At 40.0% G+C, this 12,823-nt stretch overlaps 1 pseudogene; it reads left to right on the forward strand.

Moving 5' to 3' along the window:
• Window positions 1-2,342: 2,342 nt before the first annotated feature.
• On the forward strand, window positions 2,343-7,646 carry LOC113620177 (grpE protein homolog 2, mitochondrial pseudogene; annotated as a pseudogene).
• Window positions 7,647-12,823: the final 5,177 nt, after the last annotated feature.

Genomic DNA, 12,823 nt, shown 5'->3' on the forward strand with positions numbered 1-12,823 from the left:
AGAAATCATGCTCACACGGAAACGTGCTAGGGAATACGGGATACTACCATAAGCGTGAATTGTCTCTCTGGAAATATTATGCAAAATAAATGGCGTCGGGGGAGGGATATTCAGTGATCACAAATACGTCAAACTATTCTTAGCCCCCAAAGCTCCCCACCCTGCCCCACACACACCTCACTCCTCAAATCTTTGGCTCAGCAACTAGTGCTTGAACGAGCATTCCGTATTCAGCAGCCACTGGGTGGCTTGCACTGGAAGTCTCCTCACTGGTGGATACTGGTTGACACTGGTTAAGCCTCTTTCCAGTCTTTCACTAGCATGAACTCTATTTAAAAAAAAAAAAGCTCCTGAGTTTCTGGGTTCACACCCTTTTTTTTTTTTTCTAGCTCACCTTTCTCTTTTTCTCCCTCTCTCATTGAAAGCAAAGCTGGATTACTGGCCAACAATGAGGCAATGAAAGAGAGTCAAGTCCTATAGAGGAAGAATGGAGCTTTTAAATGTCTGAAGATCTATAGACAGAAAGGGAATTGCTGGCACTGTAAAGTGTCAAGTGGTGTTTCTAAACTCTGGTAAAGAATTACAGTTAGAGTTTCTGGGGCATTTTAACAGTGTTTGGCGGTTGAAGTTCAAGGAAGAATGGTTTGAAACATAGTCCAAATAATCATTCTCAAGTTTACATAACAGGAAAAAAGGACCAGCTGACATCCATCTATGAAGTGCAACTGGAAATCTGCTAAAGGAGAGAGGAAGAGAGAGAGAACACTGCATTGCCAAATATGGGGAGATTTAAGACATTTTACATTCCGCCAAATAGTACCTCTTACATCCTGTTAATCCAAGTCTGTATTTTGCAAGAACAAAAAGAGAACCAGCACATTTAAATGTACACTGTAGCGGAGTCTCTCCAGTGATTTCCAAAGAAGCTAATCTTTGAAACAGGGAAATCTTGAGAGTTTCCAGTGTAGGCAGAGCCTGGACAAAGTGTCCAGCTCAAAAAGACCCTCAGAGCATAATTTTATCCAAACCGGGTGCCCAGAGCTATGAACTCAGGCAGACACACAAGCAGACACACAAGTCCACAGGCTGGCTTTCACATAGACAACTGCACTGCGTGTTGTAAAAAGCTGGCGGGTACAGAGGAGTTTCTGTCGTTTTATCCCCCTACTCTCTAGGCAAGTGATCCCACCATTCTGCCACCCACAAAGAGAGCATTTGATAGAGTAGTTATAGAAGACATGATAAATAACTGCTTCATCAAGACATTATTTCAGGATATTCCAGAAACAAGGAAGTGTCTGCCTGTTTTCAGTAAACAGTCTTTACCATATATACCATAACCAACAATAATCAACAATAATCAAAGAATATACCAAAATTTTAAGCCCAAAGCTTTGGTATCAGGACCTGACAGATCTGGATTTAATTCCTAGATATGCAACCTCCCAGGTAGCTATGTAACGCTGAGCAGATGATATAATCTCTTGGAGCCTGGGTTTCTTCTTCTGTCCCATGGGATAATAATAATGCTTACCTAATAGTATTGTTTGGATAAATAATATAATGAATGGCCCTTTGTCGATATTAAATAAAAGTATTTGTGTTTCCTATTAACATTAGAAAGTGGAGTTAGGAAACAGAACAGTGATGGTTCCTATGTAATGGCTTCACTGAGATATAATTTACAAGGCAAAAAATTCACTGTTTAAAGTACACAATTCAGTGGTTTTTACTGTATTTACAGCATTGTGCAATCATCACCATAATCTAATTTCAGAACATTTCATAACCTCCAAAAGAAACCTGTACCTATTAGCTGTCACTCCCTACCTTCCCTCTCTCCAGCCCCTGGCAAGTAATAATCTACTTTCTGTCTCCCTGGATTTGCCTATTCTGGACCTTTCATACAAATAAAGTTGTACAGTATGTGGTCTTTGGTTACTGGTGTTACAGCTTCTTCTTGATTCATTTTTACATGAATAGTAGCAAGTAGAAATAAAAAGACTTCTTTGTTAAATTATCTCATTGGTTGACTTTAAAAGGATCCACGTAAGTTCTGAGTAGAAGGGAATGGTTAAATGCCATATTCTTTTTCAGCAAACATTAAGCAAATAAATCATGTAGTTTGATCACATTAATGCATAACAGCCTTTCCTGTTCATTTATTTTCTCTGGATCCAGTCCTCGGCATTTGGCTGTATCATGAAGAAACTCCTTCCAGCACTGAGAGTGTCCTTGACTTTAGCCAAGGCCCGACACAGTTGTTCCCATAGCAAAGCCTACTGTGTACTGAGCGGCCCCCTTCATGAGGCTGGACAACACGACAAGAGTGCCTAGTAGGGATGCGGGAGATTGGTTCCAGCCCTCACTCTGCCACCAAACCTCGGGTGTTAGAAGAATCAAAGGAGATGAATGAACCTGAAAGGCTTTGGAAAGTGTTTACATGTCAGTTAGGAATCTTGGGTCATAGGACTGAAATTGCTGGATCGTAAGGCAATTCTTTGTTTCACTTTTTGAGGAATCGCTAATCTGTCTTCCACAGAGGTTGCTCCATTTCACAGTCTACCAGCAAGGCATGAGGGTTCCAATTTCTCCACGTCCTTGCCAACACTTATATTCCCTTAAAAAATTATACCTAGCTTAGTAGATGTGAAGTGGTAGCTCATTATGGTTTTGATTTGCATTTTCCTAATGACTAATGATGTTGAGCATCTTTTCAAACTTTTGTATGTCTTCTTTGGAGAAATGTCTACTCAAGTCCTTTTCCCATTTAAAAATCCTAATTGGGTTATTTGCCTTTTTCTGTTGACTTGCAGGAGTTCTTTATATATTCTGGGTATTAAACACTTATCAGACATATGCTTTGCAAACACTTTCTTCCACTCCATAGACTGCCTTTTTACTTTCTTAATAATTTCCTTTGATGCATAAAAATTTTTAATTTTGCTGAAATCTAAGTCATCCATTTTTTTCTTCTGTTGTTCTTGCTTTTTGGTATTATATCTAAAAGACCATTGCTTAATCCACAGTCATAAAGTGGTACACCTATGTTTTCTTTTTAAGGTGGCTTGTTAGCACGGTACGTAGGGCATCAGTCACATAAAAATATTATAGTTTTAGCTCTTACATTTAAGTCTTTGATTTATGTTTTGTATACGGCGTAAAGGTAGTTTTTACATTTTTAAATGGTTACAATTTAAATGGTCAAATAAAGGTAATATGACCTTGGTAATATGCTCACTTTTGTCTCTTGACTCATGAAGCCAAAATATTTACTATCTGGCCCTTTATAGAAAAGTTTGCCAACCTCTGTGGCCAGATGCAGTCCTTGCAAATAGACTGCTTAATAAATGTTGAACAAATAGATTCATTCAACAAATATTTAACTCTTCTACTGAGTGCAATTATGGGGTGGGGGAGGGGGTTCAAAGATGGAGTGAGAACTCGTTACATCCAAGCAGGAATGAATTATACCTGGCGTAGAAGAAGCCAAGTACTAGAGATTAAATATTCTTCTGGGCAAAGGTCAGTCCTAAATGGTAATGAAAGCTGAGATGTAAACTATTTCAAATTATTTTTGGAACGAGATGCATAACAATTTGGAGAGGCATACGCCATAATGAACACATGCACACACATACACGCGCATACATTTCCTTTTCCACGGTAAAGTCGAAGGAAATTAACAGAGATAGTGAGTGAGTCACCAAAGGGGACTAGAATTACCGTCCCATGAGGAGGAAAAACTTTTGTAACACAGGGCAAGGCAAGTCCTTGGTTCATACCTTTTCTGTTAGTAGCAGACAGTCTTCACATGCAGTAAAATGTGTGTATTACTGCCTATCTGTGGAACCAAAATTTCAATGAAAATGCTCTTGCAACAGAAATCTGCCTCCCTAATGACAGTCCTCTAGAGGAGGCCTAGGTGTTCCTTCACAAACGGGAAGGGAATACATTGCACATTTCAGTCTCTCTTAATGGACAAAACCATAAACAAAGCAAAAAAACGGGAAAGAATCCACCTCTCTGCGACTCTACCCACCAGCGGTTCCTCAGAATCTCCCATCAAGAAATTCTTCAGGGCATCCCTGGTGGCGCAGCGGTTAAGAATCCGCCTGCCAACGCAGGGGACACGGGTTTGAGCCCTAGTCCGGGAAGGTCCCACATGCCACAGAACAACTAAGCCCGTGCGCCACAACTACTGAGCCTGCGCTCTAGGGCCCGCGGGCCCAGAGTCCGTGCTCCGCAACAAGAGAAGCCACCGCAATGAGAAGCCCACGAACCGCTATGAAGAGGGGCCCCCGCTGCCGCAGTTAGGCAGAGCCCACGCGCAGCAGCAAAGACCCAACGCGGCCAAAAATAAATTTATAAAAAAAGGAAATTCTTCAAACAGCATTATCAGTTAGGGATTCAGTTTGACTATGATTAACAGGAAATTCAATTAAACAGTGACTTAAACCAGAGGCTTCATTTTACCTGCATGAAAGAGGTACGGAGGTAGGCAGACCAGGGCTCCTCAAGGCTCTTGCCACGCAGTCATCCTTAGCTTGCGGTTTGAAGTTTCAGGGTCACCAATAGCATCTCCACCTCTACTTTCCTATCCCCGAACCGGGAAGAAAGAAGGGGAAGGACGAAATGTGCGTGCCAGGTGAATCCAAGCTGTTTTCTAAAACCTTCCCCCCCACCCCCACCCCGCGCCGGGAATTTCATTTCCCTCTCATTGGCCAGAACTGTGTCACATGGCAACTTCTAACTTCAAGACAGATTAAAAATGTAGCTTTTTAGCTAGGTACAATTTCTTCCTGTTAGTCAGAAAAAAGAAGAAATGGATATTATGTCCTAAGAGTGCCTGCAACAAATAAACCTTTGCTTTGGATAAAGCCAGTATGCCAGATGCCCGCCCTCTAGTTAATATCTTAAATTGGTCCTTCTCCAACTTTAACGTGCATATGAATCACCTGGGGATCTTGTTAAAATGCAAATTTTGATTCAATAGATCTGGGGAGGGGCCTGGGGCTTCTAATTTCTAAGAAAGCCTGCTGACCACACTTTTAATTGTAAGGCCTTAAATCACAGGATCTTCTCATCAATCAGAAAAGAAATCAACTGTTTTCCTGTTTTTGGTTTGTTTTAACTGTATGAGTTTAAAATTTAAATCGTATTCCCACTGCATACCTGCTAATATAATGAAATAAGAACTACGCAAATGACCTGCAGCGTTCTTGCCAACATTTTTAAACTAGAATCAAATAATGAAGAACCTCAGATAAATCGAAGCTGTGGGATATTCTACAAGTGACCTGAACTTGTCAAAAATTCAATAGCGTGAAAAACAACAAAAGGCGGGAGGATGGCTCTAGATTAGAGACTGAGAAGATAAAAACCAACGGCAGTGCATAAGCCTTGATTATATCTTAGATATTTTTTAAAAGCTATAAAAATATATATATTTAGAGCTATAAAATATATATTTGAGGCAACTGGGTAAAATTGAATGTGTATTGTACATTAAATTATATTACGGCATTGTTAAATTTCTTAGGTGTGATAATCATATAGGGTTTTTGTAGGAAAATGTCCCAATGCTCAGGCAACATTGGTTGAATTATTTAGGGAAGAAGTACCATGATAACTGCAACTTATTTTCAAGCAGTTTAGCAAATATATATTTTGAGAGACTGAGAGAAATAAAACAAACATGGGGGAAATGTTCACAATGGGTGAATCTCGGTAAAGCATTTACAGGGGTTCATTATAGAACTCTTTCAAATTTTTTCTACATTACAACAATTTCCAAATGGAAAGTAGGGAAAATTTTAGTCATATTAAAGTTATATAGCACATAGAGCTATAAATTAATTGAAAAAAATTTTTTTGGAGTATAGTTGATTTACAATGTTGTGTTAGTTTCAGGTGTACAGCAAAGTGGATCAGTTGTACATATACATATATCCACTCTTTTTTAAGATTCCTTCCCATATAGGCCATTACAGAGTATTGAGTAGAGTTCCCTGTGCTACACAGTAGGTCCTTATTAGTAGAAAATAATTTTTAGTTTTATTTAGAAGTATCCTGAGTTACGACTATGTCCAAGAAAGGGAGGTAAACACTAGGATACTCATTAAGAAAATATTTGTAACAGAGAAAATAGTCTCTATCCTAAAGAGCTCCCCTCTTTTGTGATCCTGAAGCCTGTGGTCCACATCTAAGTACTTTTAGGGTATGTCGTAAATATAGCAATAGACCTGTCTCCCTGCAGACTAGAAGTTCCTCAAGAAAGAGAATGAGTCTTACTCATTTCTATGATCCCAGCTGTAGACCCCAATAAACATCTCTGCAAGAAGGGAAAAAGGCATAGAATTGACTGACGGCATTTGTCAGGGGAGTTTGGAAGATAGCCTTGCCGCCCAAGTCAGGATTTCAATTCCGAAATAACCCTGGACTTGGTCGTGTGTGTACCAGTGGAGAAGAGCCTGTGCCTGGCTGGTTCAGCCCCTTATATGCGAGTTGGGTTGTCACTAAACCTGTCAGACATGTTTGCACTGGCAAGCAGGTCATTCGGAACTAGTTGCTTATAAGGCACTTAATGACGTCAGGGTCCTAGGCGGTGCACGGCACACATAATGATTAAAGAGCCGAAGAAAATAAAGACGATGGCCAGAGGGAAACCATGTCACTCTTAAATAAATCATCCAAACAGAAACAAACAACACGCGGGCTGAAGAGAAGTCTTTTAGTTCACGTAGTCATTTACCAGGATTCCTTTGCTCTCTAGGTTCTACAGTGCTAGTGCATTATCAGTTAAGGATTCAGTTTGACCACTACTACTTCAGGTGGCCTTATTAGCAATATACTTATTGTTTGTATTTCTTCGGGTTCAAGGATGTAATCTTGATACAAGTACAGATTTTTCTGACAAGTTGGCTTTTAATAATCAACTGACAGGTCAGCCGAGTTGGGGAACACGGCCACCAGGTCCCCGTGGGCTGCCCAGCGGTGGATGCAGCCTCTCCTGGCCTCGAGTGCCGCGTCAGATGGCAGGGGATGGCTGCATCCTTTCAGCACTGTCACCCAGAGGACCGTGGGTGGAGACTGCAATTCTGAGGACCCTCCTGATGAACTTGGGCCCTCTCTTGCAGAACGAGCCTGAAAGCTAAAAGCTGTTAGACTGGAGAAGGAAGTACATACAGGGTTTCACAGTGAGATACCAGACAGCTGTAACTGATGGTGAAAATATAAGAAGGCAAACCCAGAGATATGTAGAAGATGCCAAGATATTTGGAATTCAGAGTTTCTGTAAGGATTTGGTGGAGGTGGCAGACATTTTGGAGAAGACTACAGAGTGTATTTCTGAAGAAACAGAGCCTGGGGACCAGAAGCTCACTCTGCAGAAGATCTTCCGAGGCTTGTCATTTTTAGAAACAAAGCTGAAAAGTGTGTTTGCCAAACATGGCCTGGAGAAGCCGACTCCCATTGGTGACAAATATGACCCTCATGAGCATGAACCCATCTGTCATGTGCCAGCTGGTGTTGGGGTACAGCCTGGCACTGTGGCATCAGTAAGGCAGGATGGCGACAAGCTTCATGGCTGTGCCATTAGACTCACCCAGGTGGAAGTGGTGGTAGGGTCTCAGAGAAGACTCTGAATGGGCCCAGAGGAACTGAATGTTCTCCCAGAGTGCAGTCACCTGTGATTCCTTTATATATTAAACTAGGTTCGTATTGTACATGCGGTACTTCATGTGATCTGTCTTGGATTTAGTCATATTGGCTTTATTTCTAAGATACTCTGTTGATTTCATGTGACCTGTTTGGTCTCATCAGCAGTCTTGCCATTGGGCATTTGAACAATGTGACAAGTGTTCCTGTGGTCTTATCAAAATATGTTTAAGAAAATTAGTTTTCAATTGGTACTCTGATGACTTTCAATCCAAAATCTTTCTTAAAGGTGGAAATGAGTATATGTTTATTTTTAACTAAATGTTCATTACTAATGACCCCTATAATAGGAATTGTATAGAATCTTGTATTCGTGGGAAAAGGAGATGGCAGGGATTGGTTTAACATTTGGGTCCTTAAATGATAAAGCTTTATAGTTGTATGCATTTAAATCATTTCGCTTGATTTTTATGCACATAGATTTTCAGACTTCCCATTTTTATTTCATTTTTCTTTTGTCCTTGTAGTTCCTGCCAGATAGACTTCACATTCACACTCATTTTCCCTTTTCAAATCCCATCTACAAGGCAAGGCTTGGAAGGCAGGGACTAGCAAGAAATCAGGATATCAGGTCCCTTTCAAGCAAGTATGGCCAAGAAACCTTGCGCTTTCTTTGTTGAATTATCTTCAAATTATTTTCAGCCTTCCTAGGTATATAATCATTTCAGGGAAATTGAGGCATCACCAACAGCTAATGACCTAAATTGGTCTATATAGGTAATTTACCCACAACTTCTCTTTCCACCAGCCCTTAAATCCTCTGCCACTTTGTCAGATTAACCTTATGATCCTTTATTAGATTATGTGGGGAGGTGGTCAGGACAAAAAAACGTTAGGTTCCCATGATTCCTCATTAGTTATGCTGGGTTTCGGGGTGTTTTGGGGGGTGGGGTGGGGTACTCACAATTCACTACCTCTCTTACATTGACAAGCTTTATTTCCCAGTTTTTGTGTCTGTCTTATGTCACATGTGTAAAGATCTAGCTCCCCTTTTATGTATTGACCTCCTAGAGTTAATGAGCCTATGTGTATATTTTTTATTTCAGTCTTGCTTATAGATAGTGTTCTGTAAAAAATTTATTCAATAAATGAGTTAGTGAATGAATTATATATCAATCAATTGGACATTAGAAAGGAGGTCATATGGATATTTTAATGTTAGAAGCAGCCTTAATGATGATCTAATCTCACCCTTTCAGCTTCTTCTGAAGTATGAAAACATAGTCTTTTTAGGACTGGACTCAAAGGAAAAAAAAAACTCTAAAACTAGTAAACTCAATTTCAGTGAGAACTTAAGTAAGAAACAACTGTCTATTAACTTCAGTCATTTAAGATTCCACAGTTCTATAAAAAACATGCAAATATTTCCCCAGCAGACATTTGAATGTTGTTAGGTGTCCAGATTGCCCAGGTTTAGGTTTAAGTTACTTACCCATAAAATAAATCCATTTCTACCAGAACTCTATGACCCCATTCTGTGGGATGGTGAAAGTTATCCTCTTAGATGTCATAGATAGTTCTAGCATACTACACAAACATGTATCAGCAAAGCCATCCCCCAATGGGTCCTACCACCTCCACCAGATTCAGACACTTAAAAAAACCAAATAACATGCTTCTAAGATGCAAGCAAAAGACTGATGGTGAGATTTTAAAACCAGAACCTCTTTTGACATTCCACTAAGTTCACACTGTAAGTATAATGAGCAGTCAGATTTCACAATAAGAATTTGTCTTGGGGCTTCCCTGGTGGCGCAGCGGTTGAGAATCTGCCTGCTAATGCAGGGGACACAGGTTCGAGCCCTGGTCTGGGAGGATCCCACATGCCGTGGAGCAACTAGGCCCGTGAGCCACAACTACTGAGCCTGTGCGTCTGGAGCCTGTGCTCCGCAACAAGAGAGGCCGCGATAGTGAGAGGCCCGCGCACCGCGATGAAGAGTGGCCCCCGCTTGCCGCAACTAGAGAAAGCCCTCGCACAGAAACGAAGACCCAACACAGCAAAAATAAATTAATTAATAAACTCCTACCCCCAACATCTTCTAATAAATAAATAAATAAATACTCAGTCTCTAAGTATCATTTATAAAAAAAAAAAAGAATTTGTCCTTTTTGGCCTTCATTCCTTTGAGATTGACAAACAGTGACGAAAAGAAAATGAGCCAATTATGATTTCCTGTGTATTCTTGGATCACTAGCTATCATTACCAGTAAATTAGAATAACCATAATTTTAGGTGTGGAATGTTCTGATTATTTGAAGAGTTTTTAAATATTCCTTGCAACCTCCTGTTTTAACAAGTAGACTGAGAATAATTTTAGATTCTTCTATTATTCAGTAGTTTTGCAGACTTAAAAGTATAAATATAGAAGACGGCGCTATAACAGTGAGAATCTCAAAAAGTTGAAGGGCTTTCAGGAGCCAGCGCAGCATAATAGACCATACGCTTAGTAGGCATCACCCTGAACATAATTCCCAGCCTAGTCACTTCACTCTTCCGAGCCTGCTTCCACGTTTGTAAAATGGTTATAATTTCAAAATATTGTGAGGATTAAATGAAATGTGCAAGTTACCTATTACAGTAGGCCCTCAAATATTTGTTTTTATCGCCTTTTATTATACACATTGTTTTTCATATGTTTTTATAGTTGCCTAAAGTCTAGGGGAAGGGAAAGACTGGTTAAGCGGTGCTTGACTATAAAAAAAAATTGTAAGCTAATCAATCACAGTGAACTTATTTTCCTTTCAGCTTCTGTTTTTCGTGTTTGTCTGTTTTAACCATAACGAGGAAATCTACATTTTTAGACTGGAGAAATAAGAAAATTGTTTCAGTGTTCTTAATTATTTTCATCTTGATGGTAATGTAAAAAGACATCATTGGCTTGCAGATGACATGTGTAAGGAAGCTTCGGCTCATCTGAAGAGGGGTCTTGGTGCTTTAGTGCTTGGATTTTATGAATCTTTTGTGGATTTTCCTCACTTCCATAAAGGAATTATTCAGTTTGATACTGATATAAGTTATGTGGTGCTCTTTCATGGCAAAGGATTTAATAAGTGAAGAAAGGTTCTTAAACACTAAAGCAAAATCAGATAAGGAAGACTAAGGATGAAATATAATCTTCAGAAACAACTTTAATAAAACCTTAATTGAAATAAAAAAAAATCAACTGACACCATATTAAAGAGAGACAGCTTGTTATAAGAACTGGTTCAGGTGATGTTTAATTCTTCTACATATTCAGAAAATTCTGTAAATTTGCCACACCTAAAAATTAACTGACACATGCATTTTTAAAAAACCTATCTGACCACAGATTCTTAAGTAGTAGTAATCAAGAAAGGAAAGTTGGTAGAAAGTCAAACCAAAACACAATCCCCATGCCAACTCTGAAAAGACCTATTTGCTCACTTATATTGATGACTTCCTGGTCTATGTTCAGCTTATTCTTGTGACAAAGTAGGCAGAATTTGACGGCCATCTACCATTAGTCTTTCTTACAGAAGGTAATAAAGTAAGCATTGAAATATTAGGGTGCTATAAAATAATTATTAATAGAATTCAAGGTATTCAATTTTTCCTACCCACTAATACCCACCTTTTACTTTTTCATGGGTAAGATACATTAGCCATGATTCTTTGGGTTGCAAGAGATAGAAATCCGATCTACCTGGCTTAAACAATCAAGGAAATTTATTGACCCAGTAACTGGATATCTGGATTCAGGGGTTCAAATCATGGGAGGAAGATTATATTTCTCTCCATCTCTTGGCTCACATTCTGTCTATGTTGGTGTCATACTCAGGTAGAGATGTTCCATATCTGCAAAAATGGCCACCAGTGGCCCTAGGTTATTTCATATTTTCAAACTTGTTATTCTAGACAAACAGGAACTTAGACTTTCAGATGGCTCAGGGAAATTTCAGGAAGGGTTTGGTTTAGCATCCCCTGAACCAATCTCTGTGTTTAAAGGATGGAATGTTCTCATTGGCCAGGCTTGGGTCACGTGCACACTGCTAAACCAAATCTCTGTGATTAAAGAGATAGAGTGCTCTGATAGGCCAGGTCTGGGTCATGTGCTCATCAATGGAACCAGAAGCCTTATTAGTCCCTTGTAATCCCCAGGAATGAGACTGGATTTCCATAGAATGGTGGACAGTATCTCTCAAAGGGCTGACAAACATGTCTTTCGCTCAGAACATCTACTTTCTCTTGGACCGAAAAATTGCTATAAACAATGGTGAATCAGTGTTCAGTGCAGATTCAAAGTTAAAATTAAACAGCCCAGCATTATTCCCAGAAAGACAATGTGAATCTATTTTGAACACACAAACACAGTTCAGGCACATGGACTCCAATGAAAAAGTGAGATATATTCTAAATAAATAAATAGTAATGATTCCTGCATCAGATCCACTTCTGTTTTCATTTCTTTGTTGTAGATAGCATAGTGTAGTGGGTAAGACTGTGGGCTCTGATATCAGATTGGAGTTAGAATCCTAGTTCTATCACCTTCCAGTTCTGTGGCTATGTCATGTACCTCTTCCGTACCTTAGCTTCCTCATCTGTAAAATGGGGGAAATAACAGCACCTGCCACACAGGGCCATTGTGAGGATGACACGAGTTAAGCTGTATAAAGTGCTTAGCGCAGTTCCTAGTGACTGGTTAGCACTCAATAAATGTTAGCTGTGTTTATTCAACAAATCTCTTTATTATCTTCCGTATGTTTGGAGTCATGGATTCCCATAACAGTGGGAAAGATGTGAAAATGTGATTCCTGTCCTGAAGGAGACTTGGAGTATGTCAGCAGAAAAAAAGACAAAAAAACAAAAACAGCGTTTCCCTGGTGGCGCAGTGGTTGAGAGTCCGCCTGCCGATGCAGGGGACACGGGTTCGTGCCCCGGTCCGGGAGGATCCCACATGCCGCGGAGCGACTGGGCACGTGAGCCATGGCCGCTGAGCCTGCGCGTCCGGAGCCTGTGCTCCGCAGCGGGAGGGGCCACAGCGGTGAGAGGCCCGCGTACCGCAAATAAACCAAACAAAAACAAAAACAAAAACAAACCAGTATATCCCATCACATTGCAGTGAGATGTTACCATGATTGCTGC

Source organism: Aethalodelphis obliquidens, unplaced genomic scaffold (genome assembly GCF_003676395.1).
Source record: "Aethalodelphis obliquidens isolate GAN/ISIS:26980383/991018 unplaced genomic scaffold, ASM367639v1 scaffold7, whole genome shotgun sequence".
NCBI classification, from domain to species: domain Eukaryota; kingdom Metazoa; phylum Chordata; class Mammalia; order Artiodactyla; family Delphinidae; genus Aethalodelphis; species Aethalodelphis obliquidens.